At 36.9% G+C, this 23,570-nt stretch overlaps 1 long non-coding RNA gene across 1 annotated transcript in view; it reads left to right on the top strand.

The window, feature by feature from the left end:
• Positions 1-23,128, top strand: part of LOC146890456 (uncharacterized) — a 47,683-nt gene extending 24,555 nt beyond the window's left edge. The window contains exon 2 of the long non-coding RNA XR_014998755.2: positions 21,795-23,128. This is a non-coding gene — a long non-coding RNA (uncharacterized LOC146890456). The remainder of the gene's footprint in view (positions 1-21,794) is intronic.
• Positions 23,129-23,570: the final 442 nt, after the last annotated feature.

Raw genomic sequence — 23,570 nt, 5'->3', positions numbered from 1 at the left:
GAAAAGTTTGCCTTCACAGTGCCTACCTATAATAACTCTCAGCCTGCAAGGAGGTACCAGTGGACCGTCCTCCCACAGGGAATGTTGAACTCTCCCACCCTGTGCCAATATTTTGTAAGCCAACCATTGAAAATTATACACAAACAATTTCCTAAGTCCATAATATACCACTATATGGATGATATCCTGATATCTGATCAAAACAAAGATACCTTAGAAAGGCTGTTTGAAGAAGTAAAACTAGTATTACCTAAATGGGGATTGCAAATTGCTCCTGAAAAAATTCAGAGAGGAGATTCTGTTAATTATTTAGGTTATAAAATAGGCTTACAAAGAATTAAGACTCAAAAGGCACAAATCAGGAGAGACCGGTTACGAACGCTTAACGACTTTCAAAGATTATTAGGAGACATTTCCAGTCTACGACCAGCTGTTGGGATAACACCTGATCTAATAATTCATTTAAACAAAACCTTAGATGGTGACAAAGATTTGAATAGTCCCAGAGAGTTAACAGCTGAAGCAGAAAAGGAACTGATGATGGTTGAGGAAAAATTACAGGAGGCACATGTAGATAGGGTGGATCCAAATTTTAGTTGCGTTCTAGTTATATTGCCTTCCAGAATTTCTCCTACAGGAATTTTAATGCAGAGGGAAGATACTATTTTAGAATGGATTTTTTTTACCACACAAACCAAGTAAAAAATTAAAAACTTATGTGGAAAAAGTCTCTGAATTGATTATAAAAGGAAAATTGAGACTTCGTCAATTAGCAGGTATAGACCCATCAGAAATTATAGTGCCTTTCACTGCTGATGAGATAAAAAAGTTGTGGGAAGACAATGAACCATGGCAAAGAGCTTGTGCTAATTTTTTGGGAGAAATCAATAACAATTACCCAAAAAGCAAGAGACTTAACTTTATAAAGAGAACTTCTTGGATCCTCCCTCGAATTGTCCGTGATGCTCCAATAACCGGAGCCCATACATTTTATACCGATGCTAATAAATCAGGGAAAGCAGGTTACAAATCAGAAGAATTGAGTAAAGTGGAACAAAGTCCTTATGATTCTGTCCAGAAAGCAGAATTATATGCCATCCTTATGGTGCTTAGGGATTTTAAAGAACCTCTTAATATAATTACTGACTCACAATATGCAGAAAGAGTTATTTTGCATATTGAAACTGCTGAATTTATACCTGATGATACAGAACTGACCTCATTGTTTATCCAGGTACAAGACATGATCAGAAACAGGCTCTGCCCTATGTATATAACGCATATCCGATCCCATACAGGTCTGCCAGGTCCTCTAGCACAAGGTAATGCAGATATTGATCAATTATTGATTGGTAGTGTGCTGGAGGCATCTGAATTTCATAAAAAACATCATGTCAATAGCAAAGGCTTGAAAAAAGAGTTTTCTATTACATGGCAACAAGCTAAGGAGATTGTAAAGAAATGCCCTACTTGCTCTTTTTATAACCAAACACCATTGCCTGCAGGGACTAATCCAAAGGGTATTAAAAGGAATGAAATTTGGCAGATGGATGTGTTTCACTTTCCAGAATTTGGCAAGTTAAAATATGTACATCACACCATTGACACTTATTCAGGCTTTCAGTGGGCAACCGCTTTAAGCTCAGAAAAAGCTGACTCAGTAATCACACATTTATTAGAAGTTATGGCCATTATGGGTATACCTTCACAAATAAAAACAGATAATGGTCCAGCTTATGTATCTAGGAAAATGAAACGATTTTTTGCTTATTATAATATTAAGCATGTTACAGGTATACCATACAATCCTACAGGTCAAGCAGTTATAGAAAGATCAAATCGTACTATAAAGGATATGCTAAACAAACAGAAAGGGACGAAAGATACCCCCAGAAATAGATTGCATAATGCTTTATTAACCTTGAATTTTCTTAATGCTAATGAGAAAGGAACAACAGCAGCAGAGAGGCATTGGATAATGGAAAAAACTTCTGAACTAAACCAACCTGTTTATTTCAAAGACGTGCTGACCTCTCAATGGAGGCCAGGAGATGTGCTACGTTGGGGAAGGGGTTTTGCTCTTGTTTCCACAGGAGAAGAAAAATTGTGGATACCATCAAAATTAATAAAGGTTCGATTTGAAGAGGAGAAACCTCTTGGAAAGGAGAAATGACAGCTCATCCACAATGATGATATTCATACAGTTGGTAAGAAAAACATATAGAATGGGGGCAGGGTTCTGTTCTTATCTCCACAGGAAAACACTGATTTTTGAAAAGTTCAAGGGACCCTGGATATCTGAATACTGACAGATGGAAAATAATGGCACAATAAGGACTATCAAGAAGACTGAATAGGTTCTGTAAGTAAAATATACTAAATCATATTTCTAAATTTATAGAGCTGGTTTTAGAGTTGGACTCTGGCTCAGTCCCTCTCTAATTCCAAGCCTGTTGTTAAAAGAAAAACCCAGAATTTCTGGAGTTTCTGTCTCATGTCAAGAGCCATGATATGGGACAGAAAGAAATATGAGTTTAGAAAACATTTTTACTTTTCTTCATATCTATCATACCTTTCAGTGAATATATCTATCATGTCTTTCATTGAATATATGTATGTCTGTATATGTCTATATGATTAATATACGATTATATATTATTATAATCATATAATATATGATATTAATATATGATTAATATATATGATTAATGTTTAATTTTTCCACAATGAACAATAAGTTTTTCCTGCAGTGACATTTGAAGTTTCCAGGAAGAAGATGGGGCCCCATAACAACAACTCCACCTGGTTGATATGACATCATGATACTGATAGCGCTACTACAAGACCTGTTTTGAGTACCAGCTGCACAAGACGATGCCAACGTGGTTAGCTGAAATGATGCACATCTTGTACAACATTCTGGCCAGACCTCCACAAAATACTCAGAGACTATTTGCAATTTTAAAAGACATTGATCTTGAAATTTAACCATCATTTTACTTTCACAGGATCCCCCAGAAAGAACGTCGCCCCCATGACAGCTGGAAGTAATTCTAGAGAACGACGTCCCCTCTCCCAGTAAAGTTTGTCCTTGGGTTTAGGGACATCATTTAGGGGTTGGTTATAATTAGTATAGGGTTGAGGGTTGGGGGAGGAATTTTATAAGCGCAGGAATCAAAAAAAAAAAAAGAGGGATAATTGGATTATGGGATAATAGCTTTGTACTTGTGAGTTATTGTTTTTAGACAAATATATTGGTATTGATTCTTATATATTGATACAAACTTAAATTATGTTGACTATTTTAGGCATGCATGCTTCTACCTCCGTTTAAAACATTTTTATGTATTGACACATATATATTGTATTGATATATGTATATTTTACCATATTGCATTGTACACTTCTACCTCTGATTAAGATACTTATATATTGTTTATGTATTGATATATATATTTACCATATTGCAATGTATACTTGCACATTGTTTATACTTGGAGGTTATATTGTCCCCATTTATTGCACAGTTGTTTACTATTTCAGTCTTTAAGTTAGATAGATATTGAGAATAATATAGATCAATAGTCATCTAAGTTTGTCATTTATAATTAGACTAATCAGGTTCTTTAGATACATAGACATTATATTCAGTATAGATAGATAATCTTCAACCTCTTCAAAGAGCTGTAGAAAATGGCCTTTAATCTAACTCAGAGTTCTGTGGTAGGGAGACACAATTGCTCCTGGCAACACTGATCTATTCCTGAGAGAATGTTGAGCACCAAAGACACTCCACCTGGAGCCTTTCTTCTTGGTAGAACTGGCCTTTGGGTAAAGAAATGCCCATACCTCAACTACTGACAGAGTTGCAGAGTATCCGTAAATGGATAAAACAGGACTGTCATATCCTGCCAAGACAGGATAAGATAGTTTTGAAAAGTTCCTTGCCTTTGAAAATGGTATGTCAGTTACGTTAGGCCTTAGCCAAAGTTGGTTGCTTCAACGCTGCAAACGTGATTTTGGGTGATTGCCCAGGTAGCCAGTTGTCTCTGTGATTTGTTACATGTTCTGGAAGTTTGATTGCACTTCCTAATTACTTAGGTAACATTATTTCCCTTCTCAGATCTTTGATGGGATTGAAGATTATATAAACGTAGTTACTTTCCTTTTATGACGTGGCCAAGTTATTTCTTATACAAGACTTAAGCTAGTTAGAATAGGATATTTGTATTTATTGTATATAATTGTGTAGGTTTGTACTTACTGTATATAATTTCGTAGTAGGCTTAGAACTCTCTTACTTAAACAAAAGGGGGAGGAGTTGTGGGAGTAACTTCCGCTGCCTCAACCAATAATCACTGAAGCAGGAGCCCACAGTGCAGCGGGGAGCGACTTCCGCTCCGTCAGCCAATAGCTGCTGAAATACCAGCCCACTGGGGCGTGGTATATTTCTCTCTTAAAAAGAGAAGCAGTTCCGGATAAGGCCCTCTTGGTTCCGGCTCTTGGTTCCGGTGCTCGGTCTCAGCTGCTGCTCCCGGCTCCTGCTCCAGCGACTAGGCTCCCTTCCTGACGGTTTATGGTGTATGTAAGTTTTACCCCCCGCCAAATAAATAACCCCTTAAAACATAACTGGTGTGGGATTGATTCGTTAATACAGCTAGTTTCTCTTTCAATGATGCACTGTCATATTCCACAAGGAGACAGCAATAGGAAACAGGAAGGGATCCTTACACTTAGTTTAAAATGAGCAAAAGCTATGTAGGTAAAGAATTTCCTCTAACTCGGGGTCATCAGTTTATCCAGTTGGTTATAACTTGTGCACAGTTCACACACATATTTTCAGTGAGTAATTTTTTTCTTCGAAGATAGGTAATTAGACTAGAATCTGTTACGTCTTAGACATAATGATCTTGCCTCTCCTAGTTTAACAGAATGCTTCCGCTGTTTCATTGTTACATAGTCAAACAATCCCTAATCCAGGGATAATTTCAGAGATTACATAAGTAGAACTTTTAACTCTGATGTAATTTTCTCTCTCTAATTAGTGCCGACAGAACTTCAAGCTTGTACTTCTCTGTTGATGAGACTAGAGGTGAAGGAGAAACACAGCAGCTAAGAGTTGGTTATTAACATGGGAAACCATAGAATTAAGGAAGCAACCCTAAAGGTTAGAATGATAGACCTGAGGGAAATTAAAGAACAGATATCTTTTTATAGAATTATTTCAAATTAGTGGTCTATTCTGGCCAAACGATTCCACATTTTCTTGCTAAATTAGTCTTAGTACAGACTAATTTAAGATTGCCCTCATGCTTCTGTTGAAGGAAAAGGACTAGAAGTGAGAGAATTTGGTGACTGATTCCTTTTCTCCTGTTGTTGCTGGCAAGACTGTCTGGTTCCTTCCTAAGATTTCAGCCTTCTCTCTCCCCAAGTGCCCACTTTCCAACCACAGTATCACCGTTGTGGAAGAATCTTTCTGCGAAATCCTCATAATGAAATGGCAGAGTTTATTGTCCTCTTGTTTGGATTTAGAAGCATATCATAACTTCCTTCGGTCAATGGAACATCAGCAGATGTGATATAGGAAAGCTTGAAAAAAGTACCGTGCTGCTTTTCTGTTCAAACTCAGCACCTGGTAGCATTAGGACACCATGCCCATACAGTCACAGGATGATAAAGTATGAAAGATAAGGACAAGATAAATTTTGTGGGTAATGACACACATCTCTCTTGCTAATCTGTGAGAGACTAAGGCAACCTTAATAGCCCTGTCTTACATAATTACAACAGATCACAGGTAGCTGAACAAGTACAGCCAACAAAATAAAAAAAAAATGGTGGGTAGCATACACTAAGTGACTTTTTATGCAGACCACTGAAATTCTTTGGGTGCTTGGCTTTTAGCATTGTTGCCAGTATATATTTATAATTCCCACACTCTCCATCTATGACTCCACTTCCCTGAGTGGTGTTGACAGCTCAGGGGCCAGTGTGATACAGGTGCCTTCAGGCAAGTCATCCTGAGCTCAGATTGTGGATCAAGATGGAGCTCAGCTATCAGGTGTAATCATTTCATAATTGAGTTCTAATCAGTATTTGTATATGACGGAAGAAAAGACATTCAAGACCCAACGCCAGCATGGAATATACTGAAACTTGTATCATGGAAAGGAGAACTCTTGAGAAGAAGAACTTCTTCTCTTGTTTTATTTTGTTCTGTTTTGTGAATAGGTATTTACGCTTCAACACAGCTGTCCTGAATTTGGTTAAGAAACAGCCAAGGTTCTGAAACCAAAGACAGTTGAAAATTGTCTCAGCAGCAACACTTAATCCTTTTAGGAGGGCAGTCATACCCTTCCACTTCCTAGTCTACCTCAGAGCAGCAAAGTAGAACCATTACATAGCTATAAAGGCCATTGCTGAAGAAAACTAGTTACAGGTGAAACAAACTGGGGATTTAGAATTATTTCTCACTTGATAAGCCCTGGATAAGATTGTCAGAAAGAAGACAAAATGGCAAATTTAATATGACCGTTAGATAGCTAACTGTACACAACATAAGTATGTTTCCTGGGAAACCAAAGGATATTTTGTTACTGGAAATTTCAGCTCTGGTTTGGCATTTTGCTTTTTCATCTGGTTAATCTGCAAACCCTGACAGCTCCAATAGAATTCTCCCTCATAATGAGGATGACTACTCCATCTCAAATAACCTTATCTCATGACTATTTCTTCTAGAACACTTCTATAATTACCTTTTGTTTGTTTGTTTTTTCCAGGTTATGTTCTTGTATCCCAGCTTTCTTCTCTTTGCTCAATAGAAAGCATCCCTTGCATCTATAAAGTAACAATAACTAGTTAGAAGTGAAAACAATAAGTGATTGACAAAGATTTAAAATGCAAAGTCTAGCCAAATATTTCTAAGAGTGAAGGTGCTGTCAAGGCTGACAATCTGAGGATTTCAAATAATTTTAAAGTGTCCTCCTGTAGTTAGTTGGGATATGGCACAGTAAGAGTTCGTAACTAGTGTGTATATGCAGTGTCAATATGTAAGAGACAGTAAAATCCAAGCTAACTCCAAGATGGAAGAACTAAGTTCCCATAGATTCTAGGCATCAAGATACTGTTTCCAAGATGACTCACTTCTTACATATTGTCTAACCTCTAATTCTGAGCAGAGCAACCATCTGCACACAGAGCTTTGTGCTCTTTATTTCTTGGGGACACTAGAGAGAACCTTCCACTTACATCTTCAGAGCTCAACAGACAGACAGACTTTTGGACTGTTGTTGTCCTAGACTCAGGTTGTGTCCAAGACTCAGCATTTACTTATCCAGCTTATCCAATGTGGTTGATTCTCTCTAAAACCCTTCAGGACGGTTCCCAGATTTGCACTTGGTTCTATAATAGAATCTACAGGAGGTTGGAGATGAGCAATTTGAAAATGAAAACCACCAGTATCTGCCTCACAGAGAACTGAGAAGTACTTATAACTTGCTCAAATTAACTCTAAAAGAAGGATAGTACCCAAAGACATCCATCCTGCATATGGATGTTCCCTTCTATGCTTCAGTTCTCTGGAGACCCCCAAACTAAAGTTCATCTTTTAAAATGCAGGCTCCATGTTCAAACAGATCTGAATTTAAATTCTGACTCTGCCACTCACCATTGTATAAACATGAATAAATATATTCAGCTTTCCAATTTTGATGGACTCATCTAATACAGCACAATTCTCACTACAAACAATTCTGAGCACATAAGCTTTAGAGCACATAATTATTAGAAAATCTCTATTAATTAAATCAAAGTGAGAGTAAATGGGGAGAGAGAGAAAATTATGAACCCCATGATGATAGGTCTGCAGCAGAAAAGCACCTTATATATCTAAATCTTCTCAAATTTTTCTACATTACTTCTCTAAAGACAACTTGAATAGTGGGGTCAGCAATATTTATATTTTACCTTACAACATCTCAAATTTTTATTTCAATAATGTTGAGGGATTGTTCAAGAAGTTTCATAAATTTTTTCATATATTTATATAGCATTTAAAAGTGAGACAAATGCTTAATACATGATGACTGCCTTCAAAGGCGCAATGGCCTGTGAAGAAAACAGTTGGTTCAAGGTCTTGTTCATCCACTCTGATTGACTAACCACCATAGTGGGTAGCCCACCTGCTATCATTCATGCTTCTACAAGAGAAAGAAGGGCGATAGATGTCCTAATACTAAGTAATACTTTACAACTTAAGGAATATTGGGAAACAAGCAAAGTCAATAGACTGCAAGCTCCTGTGGTGCTGGGAGGAACACTGAGAAAGCTGCCATGTAGAAGCCTGTACAGCAGAGAGGACCAAGTGCTGCTCTAGGATTCAAATAGGCTTATGTTCACAATAAGATGTGTTACCAAGATCCTTTACATCTCTGAGCATTGCCTCTTAGTGGAAATAACTGTGCCCTAGTCCATTTCTGTCCCTAAGAATAAAGTTTCACCAACTGTCTAAGTTATTAATAAGAGAAGTTTATTTTAGCTAGTGGTTGTAGTCCAGTGTCATGGTGCCACATTTTGAAATGGTGGTGATGAGAAAATCGCTTGAAGTACAGTCATGAACTGCATGTAGATTCTGATCAAGCTGGCTTTTACAGAGGACCTACTCTTAAGGAGATAAGTGATCAGCCCCAGCCTCCTCCATCAGACTTCACATCTTCATCCCTCACAACAGGGATAAAATTTCAAGTTGAGTTTCAAAGGAGACAAACTATACACAAACCAGAGCAATGCCTGTGTCCTAGGATCAATATGATAAATTAAGGCAATCCATGCCAAATACTTGATCTGGATCTACTGAGATATAAAAATATCAGTGTCCACAAAATTCAATAAATTGGAGCTATTGTGAATATTTTTATCATAAACTTATGCATAATTGACTAATTAGAGAGCACAATACTAGAAAACAATCAGTATAAATAAAAATTTCCTCAAAAAAGAAATAATTGGGAAATGGGACTGAGTGTGACATCTTTGTGATCAAACACTTCCTTAACATTAGCCAGGTAAAGCAGAAGAGCAGTGGCTTAGCCGGTGTTCAGCAGGAGTGCAGTGTGATCCTTGTGCTCACACATGTAGCCATTAGAGGAAACAATCCTTCATGGGAAGTCATTCTGTGTATTCCAAAGCCTGTCTATGATTTTCATTTAAAAGTCAACTCTCAAGGAAGTGTTCACCTTCTACAAATACTCACCTTCTTCTCTCGAAGAGATTTATAGTATTCACTTGTTACATCACTGACTTTATTTTATTTATTTATTTGTTATTATGATTATGGAATTGCACCAGATTCTGGGTAGAAGCAGATAGAAAGGGAAACACAAATGTCATTAAGACACAGTGTGTCACTCAGGTACCTTTTTAATTCAGCAGGGGACCTGAGTTAGGTAAACATCTGGGATACAGGCATCTTTAATAAAAACAGAAACAGACAGTTGCAGGGTCAGGTAAAGAAGAACTTTGAAAGACAAATCAGAGAACAAAAGTCACAAAGAAAGATGGGCAGATCTTTTTCTCTCTGCAGAAGCAAAAACTGAATTGCCATGTAAATACAGGAAAACTGAAAGTATGTTCAGCAAAAAAAAAATGTATTTTTAAGCTTGCTGAAAATTTCAGATAAAAGCTTTGGAAGAAGCTAGAAGAGGTCTGGCATAGAAACAAAACTTGTTGGTAGGCAGTAGAGTCATGTGGAAACTTGAGTTTCATCAGTTGATGCAATTGGGGATATGAGGCGAAGTAAAATTATTGAAAGTTCTTATCAGTGATCAGAACTTTATTTTCAATGATTATTGCAGAGTGACCACATATGAAATTGGAATTAGGATAGAGAGAGGTCACTACTTAGGTAGAGTTTTGAGGTTATAGCAGAAAGTTATATTGAAGAAGAAGAGTATGCTGTCTGACACTTTGGTCAAGTCTCCTTTGTCAATTGAAGCAGATGGTGAATAATAAATTTCATGAAGTATAGAGGAAGAAGATGAAGAAAGAGAAATGATGGGATAAATGTTAGATATGAAGGCTTAATATCAGCAACAGAGCAAGAGAATGCAAGAGTTCTATGTTACAAGGAGCGGGGCCCCTTGTTTGTCCCTGCCGCCTGACTAACTTACACCTGAAATAACCACATATAAACTGTATTCATAAAAACTGCTTGACCATTAGCTCTAAATTCTTATTGGCTAACTCTTACATCTTAATTTAACCCATTTCTATTAATCTGTGTATCGTCACATGACTGTGGCTTACTGGCAAGATTCTAACCAGCATCCATCTCAGGCAGGAGATCCATGGCATCTATCACTCTGCCCTTCTTCCCAGCACCCAGTTCTGTCTTCTCCACCTAAGTTCTGCCCTATCAGGTCCAAAGCAGTTTCTTTATTCATTAACCAATGAAAGCAACACATTATCAGAAGAACCTCCTACATCAGTTCTACCTCTTACTTATGGTGAACACTTCCCTTTATCCTCTCTGCTCTTTCAGCTATACAATTTATACTTACTTGCATCTTTGTTCCATTTAGTCTCCTGACTTTTCAATTAGTTCTCTAACTGCTACATAAAAAAATTAGCACACAACTATCCTTCTTACACATTACTCAATTGGGAATCATATTCCTTAAACATTCCAAGCTATAGTCTTAAGTAAAATCATATATGATCTCATGAAACAGATCATAGGGAATATCCTTTTTAAATAGCAATGAGCAAGAAGTAACAATCTGGTTTATCTAGCTTTGTAGAAACCTGACAAAAGCTAGTAAGAAAGGAAGTTCAAATAAGAAAATTCCTCCATAAACTGTAAGACAATCCTACAGGAATTTTCTTATTTTGTATTTGATATGTTAGGTCCAAGCCCATTATGAGTTATTCCATCCTTTGACTGGTAGTCTTTGGTGCTATAAGAAAGCAAATTGAACAACCCGTGGAGAGCAAACCTGTAAGAAACATTTCTCTTGGCCTCTGTATCAGTTCCTGCCTCTAGGCTCTGCCCTATTTAAGTTTCTACCCCGGATCTCCTTAGGGACTGACTTATTGACTGTAGGGCAAAATAAGCTTTGTTTCATTTGTATTTTAATAAATAAGGTCTTCAAAGACTAGGAAAAAAACAGTCACATTATCAGCCATACAGGCCAGGCAGGGGTGACAAAGACCTTTAATTCCAGCAGCCACACTAGTTGGCCATAGAGTATTGGTGGTGGTGGTGCGTGCCATTAATCCCAGCACTAGAGAGGAATATAAAGGAGGATGAGACTGGAACTTGCTCTCTTTTCAGTATAAAGATTACATAGAAGTAAGAGCTCTCTAGTGACTTGGCTCCTTTACTGTTCTGATCTTCATGTTGAACCCAGACATGTGTCTCTGGGTTCATTCATGCAACTTTAGGGGCCTAATATTTGTTGTATGAATCCATAAAAAAGTCATTTGCCTGTGGCTTTTTAACCACCATTACAGGCCAGAGCTGCATGTGAGGCTCCAACCAGAGCTGCTTGTGGAGCTCTCACCAGAGCTGCATGTGGGTCTCCGGCCACACTCATCGAGGCTTTCTTTTTTTTTTTTTTCTCCAAGCTTCTGAATGAGTTTGGGATTTTCCTGTTGTAGTCTTTTTGAAACAGTCTTCAGGTACCACCCAAACTCCAGAAGTACCTAGTCTCCATACACCACAAGAATCACCTACTCTAGACTTATTGGTTCAGGCTTCAGGCAGCACCCTGCCACAAGTGCTTTATCCAAAAAAGTCCGTGTGTTTTCAGACAATTCTCTCTCTCTCTCTCTCTCTCTCTCTCTCTCTCTCTCTCTCTCTCTCTCTCTTTCTCTCTCTCTTTCCCTCCCTCCCCCTTTCTCTCTATATGTGTGTCTATGTGTGTCTTTGTGTCTGTGTGTCTGTGTCTATGTGTGTCTGTATGTCTCTCCGCCGTGGGTTGTGAGCTCTTCCTGAACTCCCTTTGCAGGCTGTTCCCAAACTAGGTAGCTGCCTTGAAATCCATTCAGGTCCTACTGTTCTTCACAGCAACAATAATCTTTGCATGTTCATCAACATCATCAGTAGATTTGGTAAGACAATTGGGAATTCTTAAAGTTAGGAATTTGTTAAAAGAGAGAGTTTTTTCCCACATTAAAAAATGGGAAAATCTATTTCAATGGAGGGATTTGGGTCTCTGTAGAAAAATATTTTTGAAACTGGAATGATTAAAGAGATAATATCTAATTTAGATGAGGTTACATAATGCCAAGTGTAAACATTATCAGCTTTATCACTTTTGTTTTATCACTAAAAAGGTTGGCTGATCTGAGTACTTAAAAAAATACATACCTTAAAAAACCTAATAAAAGAGATCACAGACAGTGGAATTTAATGGAGAACAAATTTCAACATTATAAGGACAGAGAGGAACAGTCTATGGTTTTCAGACAATCAACCTGAATATATCCAGGAACCTTACACAAATTGCCAAAAGGTAGAGCTCTGTTACAGCTAACTGAACACCTTTGAATCTCTTTAAGGAGATTAAAGGAAGCAAGAGTCTCATATGGCGTAAATCTTTAGTAAAGCAAATGTTAAACTTGTGGTCAGTTTGTAATAGAAATACACTATTTAATAGTCACTGAAGACTGAATAAAATTTGTTAAAGATATTTTAGAGCCTGGTCCACCATTAAAATGGAATACCCGGTTCAGAGAAGAGGCTAAGATTATTGGGCAATGGAGAAAAGATAGAGGTAGGGAAATCACCTTAGATAAAATTATTGGAGGAGATTATGCTACTAAAGAAAGTCAAGCTGTACAAAATGACCACACCCTGGATTTATGCTGCACAGCAGCTTTGAAAGCTTGGGACAGAATTGGAGAAGTAGGAAAGAAAATTGGGTCATTTACTAAAGTTATACATGGCCCAAAGGAAGCCTTTACCGATTTCTTATTAAGGCTGACTTAAGCTATAAATAGAATGATACCAAATTTAGAAGCCAGACAAATAATAATTGAAACTCTGGATCTTAAATGCCAGCTTTCTTCCTTCCTTCCTTCCTTCCTTTCTTTCTTTCTTTCTTTCTTTCTTTCTTTCTTTCTTTCCTTTCTTGATATTTACTGACTTCTACATTTTCCTCTGCTTCCCTCCCTGCCTTCAATTCTGCCCCAAGGTCCCCATGTTCCCAATTTACTCAGGAGATGTTGTCTTTTTATACTTTCTACTTACAATGTAGATTATATCTATGTAAGTCTCTCTTAGTGTCCTTATTGTTATCTAAGTTTTCTTGGATTGTGGTTTGTAGGCTAGCTTTCTTTGCTTTATGTTTAAAAACCAACTATGAGTGAGTACATGTGATAATTGTCTTTCTGTGTCTGGGTTACCTCACTCAAAATAATGTTTTCTAGTTCCATCCATTTTCCTGCAAAATTCAATCTGCCATTATTTTTTTCTGCTGTGTAGTACTCCATTATGCAAATGTACCATATCAAAAATGCCAGTTTTCTATGCCAAAGGATAATTAGGCAATGAGAGATAAGGTCAGCACCTTTGGAGGAATGAATTTAAGATACAATTCATATTGAATGTCATGAACATGATGATGTTTGGGTAGAAGAGGTAACTTCCAGAGATGGCCTTTTATAGTTATTGATTTAAAAGATTGTTTCTTCACTATACCATTACAAGAAAAAGAAAGAAAAAAATTGTTTACACAGTGCCTACTTATAATAATTCTCAGTTTGCTAAGAGATGTCAATGGAGATTCTCCCACAGGGAATGCTAAACAGTCGCACCCTGTGCCAAAATTTTGTAGTCAGCCATTGGGAAAGGTACATAAGCAGTTTCCTGAATCTATAGTTTAGTTTACAATTACATGGATGACATTTTACTAGTTGATTTAAGTGTAGGTACTTTAAAAAGTATGTTTAAAGAGGTAAGGAAATTTTGCTTCATTGGGGATTACAAATTGCTCCTGAAAAAGTACAAAGAGGGGATTCTATTAATTATTTAGGTTATAAAATAGGTTTTGAAAAATTAGACCACAATAGGTATAAATTAAGAGAGATCAATTGCAGGCTTTAATGACTTCCAAAGATCGCTAGGAGATATGTTCCATCTATTGCTCACTATTGGCATAGGTCCTGATGACTGGATTAATTTAAACAAAACCTTAGAAGGTAACAAGGACTTAAATAATCCCAAGGAATTATAATAATTACAGGGTTTCTCTGCGCAACAGTCCTCACTGTCCTGGAACTCACTTTGTAGACAAAGCTGGCCTTAAACTCAATGAGATCTGCTTGCCTCTGCCTCCCAAGTGCTGAGACTAAAGGCATGTACCACCACCACCCAGCGTGGACTGAGTCTTAACTACATTCTGGTTATATTACCCTCCAAACATTCCCTTATAGGAATTTTAATGCATAGGAAAGATATTATCTTGGAATAGATTTTTTTTTACCACATAAATCGAGTAAAAACTAAAAACCTATGTGGAAAAGGTCTCTGAGTTAATTCTAAAAGGATAATTGAGGCTTTGTTAATTAGCAGAAATAGACCCACCTGGTATGGGAGGTTCTTCTCTCTATGTGCTGCTTTTATTAGTTAATGAATAAAGAAATTGGCTTGAGCTATAGCAAGGGAGAACTTAGTTAGGTGGGGGAAAACTAAGCTGAATGCTGGGAGAAATGAGGCAGAGTCGGAGAGAAGTCATGAAGCCCCACCGAACACAGACACTGTAACTTTATCCAGTAAGTCACAGCCTCATGGCAACACACAGATTACTAGAAATGGGTTAAATTAAGATATAAGAGTTAGCCAATAAGAAGCTAGAGCTTAAGGGTCAAGCAGTGATTTACATAGTAGAGTTTCTGTGTGATTATTTTGGGAGTCTGGGTGACTGGGAAATGAACAAGCGGAGGGTAGCCAAGAATACACTAGTAGTCCCTTTACAACACCCACCAGAAATTATATTACCTTTTAATAATGATGAAATTGACAAATTACAGGCAGAAATATAATCCTGTCCAAAAGCTTGCAGTAATTGTTTTGGAAAGATTAACAACACCCTGGAGGCCTAAAAAAGTGAGCCTATTCCTACCTGTCTGAAGGTCAGAGAGTTTTAGTTTATTCAAAGTTATTAACAATTGTGGTTATACACAGTGACCTGGGGTATGGTTACTTGGTACTTTGGACATTAAGATGATCCATATGAGTAGATCCACTTCACCCTGACCAAAGGTCAGAGAATTATGTCCGTCAACAAAACATTATCCAATTTGTCACAGCAATACTCCTAAACCTGGTACCAATTTCTGTCTTAGTGAAGGTTTCTATTGCTGTGATAAAATACCATGACAAAAGAAACTTCAGGAGGAAAGGGTTTATTTCACCATACATCTTCCACATCTACCATTGAGAAAAATTAAGGCAGGCACTCAAACAAGGAAGGGGCTTGGAGGCAGGACCAAATGCAGAGGCCATGATGGCTTACAGACTTGTTCTCAATGGATTGCTCAGTCTGCTTTCTTATGGCATGCAAGACAACCATCAAAAAATGACACCACCCAAATCGACTGAATCACTAATTAAGAAAATTTCCTGCAGACTTGCCTACAGCTTATGGAGACATTTCCCCATTGATGTTCCCTTCTCTCAGACTGTTCTAGTTTGTGTCAAGTTGAATTAAAACTACTCATTACACAACAGAAGGGGAACTTACGTATTGTCAGGAAGGAAAAAGTTACAAAGAACAGCAATTTCAATAAAAAGATCAGCAGACATCTGAATCCTCCACACTTTCAATCACCTTTATCTTAAATTTCTCTGTCTCTGAAAAATCTATTCCAACTCACAGTCTTTAGCAGTCCCAGAACAGAGATTTGATAGGTGCCAATTCTATTTTAACTTTGTCTCAGGTAAATGAAATGACCTAGATAGAAATCCCAGGTCCTAGAATTCAGTTTCCTTGTAGACAAAATGAGAAGGATATGTAGAAGCTTTAGTACTTGAATAGAAGTATCCAGACAAAGACCTTTGCAGTCTTGAGGTGTGAATGAGATGGAACAAACAATTCAATCATTTTCCAGAACTGCATATTCCCATTTACTACTACTTTTCAATATCAAAAGTAATGACAAAATGGAATTTTAACTATTTTCCAGAAAATAAGCCTAGTTCTTATCATCCTGGGATTTTTACTGATGATACAAAGGCTTTTCAAATGTCTTTCTGCTCACAGGGCATCTATATAAGATGCATGTAATTTATTTTTCTGCTTTTATATTGTATGACTTATTAGTATGCTGGCAATATTTTTAGCCTTTCACACTTTGAATCAAGGTCCAGAATAATTCTAACAAGATTTTTATTCTCTGGAAACAACCTCAAGGAAAAAAAACTCATCAAAAAACCTGTGTGTACTCATTTACATTCAGATGAGACTCTAGGTTGAATGTAAGGTGAGCCTGGCAGGTAAATGATACCTCATTTCACTGCTAATACATAATCCTATTATTTTATCAGAAGCAACTCGAGGAACAATTACTGATGTCAAATTCTCTAGAGTTTTTCATGCTGGATAGATATTCTAGAACTGAAATGCAGTTGGAGATATTGCCAAAACTATGGATTTGATCAAACTACATCCTCAGACTGGTGGTTTCACTTTATCGCCCTAAAAAGACATTTTAATTTACAGCCACAAAATGTGTCGTTTCTTAGTATTAATAGAAATAAGGAAAGATCTAAATGGACAATATTACATGTAAGGCAAACTAATAGACAGGACATACATTCAAGGTCTTGCAGTTATGAAAGGCTCATTGAGGACATGATTTTTACTGAAATTTTTTTTGATTCTGATTAATACTAAAGTCTCATATTAGCAAAGGAAAAAATATAAAAGTGCCTCTTTTCTTCCACCTTTTTCAAATCATCTTCAGTTATTATATGTTAATAATGGGGAGCTAATGGAACTCGTTCCTTGAATCCCAGGGACTCAATTCTGCCTGTATTGAAATCATTCATCTGTTAGGGTCAGCCATGATAATCTAAGTCTGGGCAGAAAGGAAGTTCTTTACTTCCTCCAACCATTATCAACTGGAACTCTGGCCATGGATAAATTTAAATAGAGTCTCAATACTTTACCCTGAGACATTGCCTGGCAGGCTGAGATTACCCCCACCCAAGAGCAGACCATTCAAAGGAAATTCCTGGAATTCCAACACTGTAGATAGAAACACCTGCCAGCACTTTACTAGGATACCTCTAGACAAATCTCACCCAATCAGGGGTTCTGAACCTCAGAGACCTCTCATCCCCACCTTTACTACTATAAAAACCCTATTCTAATTGAGCTCAGGGCTCTCTGGATATTCCAATACGTTGGACATGCAGAGAGACCGAGTTTGCAAACTTGATTAAAATAAAGGCTCTTTGCTTTTACATATGGGTCTCCTTTGTTGGCTTTTGTGGGGACCCACGGATTTTGGCATAACACATCCAAGATTCAGGGAAGGAACTCTGGGGAGATATTCTTTGCTAATATTGTTGATTATACTGTGGGTTGTTGTTTCCTAATGTTATAGGCTGTGATATTCAGTGAACAAATATATGTGCTAATTTCTGTAATAAAATATCACTATCATTGATACAACACTGACAATAAAGACATTCCAACAACTTACGGAAAGAAGCTAAATCACAATATAGAAAATGATTTCTACCTAAAAACTTCTTACTGTACCTTAAGAATGATTATGACCATCAGGAGTAATTAGGCCAGTTATAGAGTAAACAATAAATGGAAAGTGAATGGAAGCTCAAAACCCTTCCAATAAATAATTGTACAACAGAACTCTGTCTAAACGTATTATGCGACAGGGAAGAAAGGCACATTTTCACATATTTCTTATTTCCCAGTTAAATTCTGTGATCTATCTTACTAGTTACAAACTGGGCTTTATACCACAGGAGAAAACACATCTTCTTTTATACTTTTGGAATTATTCTTTACTTTGTAAGATACATCTGAGGAGCTTTTTCAACTCATTTTAAAAACTGGAAGAAATGTAAAAGCACTTTGAAAAGTCTTCTTCATTCTCAAGGTACTTTTACAGTTTGAGATCAGAGAATAAATAGATAAAGGAGGAGATTAAGGCAAGATAAAAATTGATATGCAATTTGAGGCACATGTAAGGAAGGTGACAAATTCAAATCTTGAGCCTTCTCACATTGCCAAGAAAGCTGTCAATGTTTTCAATCCAAGATACAATACCTGGGAACCACTCTCACTTTCTTGCTAAGTGTGCTTAATTAATAAAAGCCAGGGTAAGGTGCACTCTAATGCCACCAAGGGGATTCGGAAAAAAAAAAAAAATGAGTAGTTTGAATGTTGCCATCAAAGGTGTAAATCTCCTCTGAAATGCAGAACCTCATTCACTAGGGCAGGAGAGCATAAAATCTGAACCAACAGGCAAGAAAGTATCTGTAACAGATATGTCAGTGATCTTGTCATGGTAGCCATTCTTAACAATGATTTGGTTTTCTTCAGTCCAAGCTCAAGAATTCCTTGCCTAGAACTCACCTCACGACTAAAGCTCCCAGTTTTGTATGTAGAAATGACTCCTCTTCATCAGCCATCTCTTCATATAATTGCAATCAATAGGAGCATCTCTTTAATTGTAGTGCATGAACCACTTCCATCGGATTTATTAGGATTAGTTTTGCATAAAAATAAAGACTTTTGCATTATACCTTTAAACTACCAACTCAAAATATCTATGGAAAGCCTTAAAAATCAGAATTTATATAAATACTGTATAGGTTAAATAAAACCATGCAATTGAAACGGGAGTAGCATTACACCTCAGGAACAGCAAACTGGAATGTAATCATGATATATAGAGTAACTTCTAAGGTGGCACTGGAAAATTCTAAGAAAGAACAGATCTTCATATAAATTTAACACACCCTGATACACTCGTGAATATATATACAAAGCAAGTCTAAAGCTAGGGTCTTTAAGATATAATGGCTAGTCATCTAGACTCTAAATTACATCACCTTGTTAAATATGTCTACAGTCTTGTTTTAGAATGGAGTTGAAAATTTGTGTCAATAGACAATGGAGATCTACTGAACAGGAGAGGTCCTCTCTTTAATAGTTAAAAATTAAATTTGTATATATCCAGAAAGAAAACCTCTGTTTCAAAATATCTTAATTTTAAACAAAGATATATGGCATTGTGGAGTTCTTAGGAGGCAGATTTATCTTTTGCTTGGTCCACTCTAAAAAAGTCCATCCCTCCCCATCTCACACACACACACACACACACACACACACACACACACACACACACACACTGCTTCAGAGTCTGGGGCAGAAGTTTCACTATAACATCAAGGTTTACTTGTTTTGACTTGAATAAGCAAAACCTTACTAAATGTATTAGTTGCCTGTGTATTAAGGGTTAAATATTGCATTATTGCATATTGTGTAATAGACTATATATATTATAATTCTCTGCTCTCTGCAACTGAGCTAAAATCCACTGTATTTTTAGATGGCATCATCTTAGATAAAAATTTCCAGTTCTTAAATTAAGAATAATTCATAAAATTTTAATTCCTAGATCAGGAAAGCAATAAAGTATGTGTAGCTTACAAATCAGCTTAATTATGCATTACATGATTCAGACAATTTATTGCTGTTTGGGAGGATTTTGTTTGTTTGTTTTGTTGATTGACTGGATTGTTGTTGATTGGCATAAAATGGAAACAATGAGCATAAAGTCCATTTGGACTCTAGAAATAATAGAGAATGCCTGTCTCACATAAATCAATAATGAAAGAGTAACTAAGGTTGATGTTATACCAAAGCACTAATCATTGAGTTTAGAGGAAAAGATACATGTTCCTTCTTTTCTGAAAGATAAGATAGTGGTTCTCAGTAATATTGTTGTTTTGTAGATTTCTTAAAATTGGTGTGTGTATAGACAAGCATCGGATTCTGCTTTCTGTAAGAGCAGAGTAGTTAAGACAGCCCAGCCTGTAGCTACCACCTGCTCTTTTGTATCTGTAAAACAGTAAGACAAAGCCCAATTTAAAATCTCAGAGAAATGAAAGCTTGAAAGATAGCATAACACACTCTTTTATTACTGTAAGAGCTGATTAAGCTCCTGTCATCTTTATTCCTATCTGTAGGAACTGAGGCAACAGCTCTGAGAAATAGGAATATTTGTAATCATGTCTATAGATACGTAAAATACAAACATAGGCATTTTCTCAGCAAATAGGTCTCTAGTGCAAACAATAGTGAACAAGAAGACCAGTCTTGCAGTTGATCCTTAGAGAAAGGTATAATGACAGATGGGTTAATGCAGTGCTGTGAAGAAGCCAACCTGCAAGTTAAGCAGAAGAGTTACTGTTCCTCTCCATCCCACTTTGAATGCTGGTTGCCATGACATGTACTACATCCTGCAGCATAAATAAATCCCTGTCACTTAAGGTAATGCACAAGGATTCTACATGAATCTACTATAAGAACTGAAAAGAGCATGGTGTATGAAGGCAAACTTAGAAGTATGACCACAGACATTGGCACCACCTAAATCGAAATTATTCTAGGATACGTCTGATTCAAGGACATTTTTTCTTAGCTACTAAAGCTAGAGTTGTCTTTTTAGTTTTCAAAACACTTAGTGTGAAACAATTTATATATCATAAATAATTTACACTAGAACATGAATATCCAGCTGAAAGCAGTCACTGACTTTTTTAAAGATTTATTTACTTATAGTTTTATGTGTGTGTGTTTTACCTACATCATAGTCTGTGTATCATGTACATGTGGTACCTCTGGAGACCAGAAGAGGGCAGCAGATCTCCTGAAATTGGAGTTACAGCCAGTTGTAAGACACCCTGCTTCTGCAGGGAAATGTGTTTATCTGGAGAAGCAGCCATTGCTCTTAACCATTGAGCCATCTCTGCAGTTCCATGACAGACCACTACTTTTAAACAAAAGAATTTGTGATATCAAGTGGGCTTTAAAGCTTGAGACCTAAATCTGGTCCATGGAATTCCAAGGGTTCTAGATTGCCTTTCAAGGCGGCTCAAAATTATTTTTTCAATAACACTAAGAAGTTAACCTTTCTCCATCCTCTTGACTATGCAGTGATGGTACAAAAGTGAAATTGGTTGAATCTGTTTCAGTCTGAGAAAGAATTGTCAGTAGTTTTCACTGACAGACAGCTACAGACAAGAGCAAATAAAAAAAATGCTAGATACATAAAGAATTTCCAGTAACAACTAATTTTATTAGATCCTTGTCCTGAGAGAAACATTTTACGATTTTGTGTGATGATATGATGAATACATATCCAGTCTTTATGCTTCTGTCAAAGTACAATGTTTGCCTTAAGTCAAAGTACTCATGTGATTGATTTGTGAACTGTTATTTTATCTAAAATCATTTCAACTTCAAAGAAAAAGTGACAGATAACCATGTACAGTTACTCAGATCTTGGCATTTTAATAACAAATAAGCCTGTTATTTTGTGATGTAATGCTTAGTTTATCATTATTATTAGTTTCTCATACAGTAACAGTCTAGAGAAACAACACACATTCATAGAAAATGTATTGCTCAAATTTATGAATCTGTAACAAGTACTTGATATAATCAACTTAAGAGGAAGTTTGCATAGTTCTTGGTTTTAGAGACTTCAGTTTATGCTCATGTGGTGTTGTTGTTTTGTGTTTATTGTTACAGTGTATAATCACAGAAATGTGGGAGAAGAGATCTACTCACTTCCTGCTGTCAAGGAATTCAGGACAAGGAGGAGTGTGTCAAAGGATTAATATTCCTTCAAGCGTACAGAAACATCTTTTAACAGCCCTATAATTCTCAATAACTTGGGCCAACCCTAAGCACATGGATTCAGTAGATAGGACATTCAGAATCCAAACCATGAGAGAAAGAAAGGTAGAAAGGAAGAAAACGGATATTTGTACAAGCCCTTCACATTTTTTTAGAGTAAAAGTGTTCCTAAAATCCAGTTTGAGAAATATGAAAATCATGAACCTACTGTTAATTTCAATATAATCATTAAGGGGCCAGAAAGATGGCTTGATGTGTAAAAGTCACTTGCTGCAAAAGTCCAGTGATATGAGCTCAATCTGCAGAACTCATCCAAAAGTAGACGGAGTATATCATTTCCACAGTGCTGTGTTCTCACCTCCACATGTACACCTTGACATGATGGTGCGATTGCATTCACAAGTACACTCTCAATAAAGATATAACTGAAAGACTTGAAAATACTGCAGAGAAGAGAGGAGAATTACCAACCCATCATAAAAACAATACAAAAACATTTGGTAAAGTGACCCCAATTGGTGAGCTAAATGAGGAAAAAAAGGAACCATTTTTTGTGACTATTGTATCTGTGATCAAACCATTCTTGGCAGACCTCATTTCTAACATTTCATTTAAAAGAAGTATAAAGTCTCTCAACTGTGGACTCGTGCAATATTAATAATAAAATATCCTCTATAAAGTAACCCCCCCTTTTTTCAAGAGGAAAAAAACAGAAAACAACCATTAACAAGGCAAAAATCAAATTCCAACAGTGCGAACAACTCAAGGCTCAATATCTGGAATTCATTCATAATCCTCTGAATTTCTCCAAGTCGCTCAGGTCACCTCTATGTCCCTGCCCTCAGAAGGATATACAGCCTGTCTTCTCGGGCACTGCCAGACCCCTTTCGTTACATCTGGGGTTTCTGGTGGCTATCATCCATTGAAACTGGGCTCCATGTAGGAATTCTAGCTCTGCCAGACAGTGCTCAGTCTCAGCTGTTCTCTATGATCTTTTAGAATAATGCCACCTGAGAACTTTGATATTACCAAGTTTCAATGTCAGCATAAGGTGTGTTCTCACACATGAATACATGGAGCTGCAGCTTTAAAAATGCCCTATGTTAAACAAGCATTGTTTTTAAATACTATCATTCATAAGCTTTGTGCTTTCATATTTATGATTTTGTTTTCAGGACAGGAATTACTATGTAAGAATTCATGCTAATTAAAAAATATTTTGGAAACCTGTTGCTGGCTCTTTGGTTTACAATGAAGTCACATGGAATTCACCCTCTCCAGGCTTAGCAAAGATGGCTACTAGCCATGTGGGCTGCCTCCATCCTGATGGCAGACAGTATCAACAGCTTGGGAGGACAGCTCCACAAGATTGTCTTCCAGGGTTCAAGACAGAAGTCACAGAGTAGCCAAAGGGAACCTAGGATATCTCTTAATCTGACGGAAAATGCATGCCTTTTTGTTGTTCTGTTTCTATTCTAATTCTCCTGTCCTCATTCTAATTCCTCCTAGCTTTTTCTCCCCCAGACTAGAAGCTCTCCTTTTACAGGAGCTTTGCAGCAATAAAAAAATTATAAGACTTATCCTTTATTGGTCAAAAGCACATTCCTAGGGTAGATGATAAGGAGCCAGGCCATTGATCATGGCTCCACAAGGTTTCAAGTTTTTAGT

Source organism: Myodes glareolus, chromosome 21 (genome assembly GCF_982192425.1).
Source record: "Myodes glareolus chromosome 21, mMyoGla1.1, whole genome shotgun sequence".
Classification (NCBI taxonomy): Eukaryota; Metazoa; Chordata; class Mammalia; order Rodentia; family Cricetidae; genus Myodes; species Myodes glareolus.
This window is presented reverse-complemented; position numbering and strand designations above follow the sequence as displayed.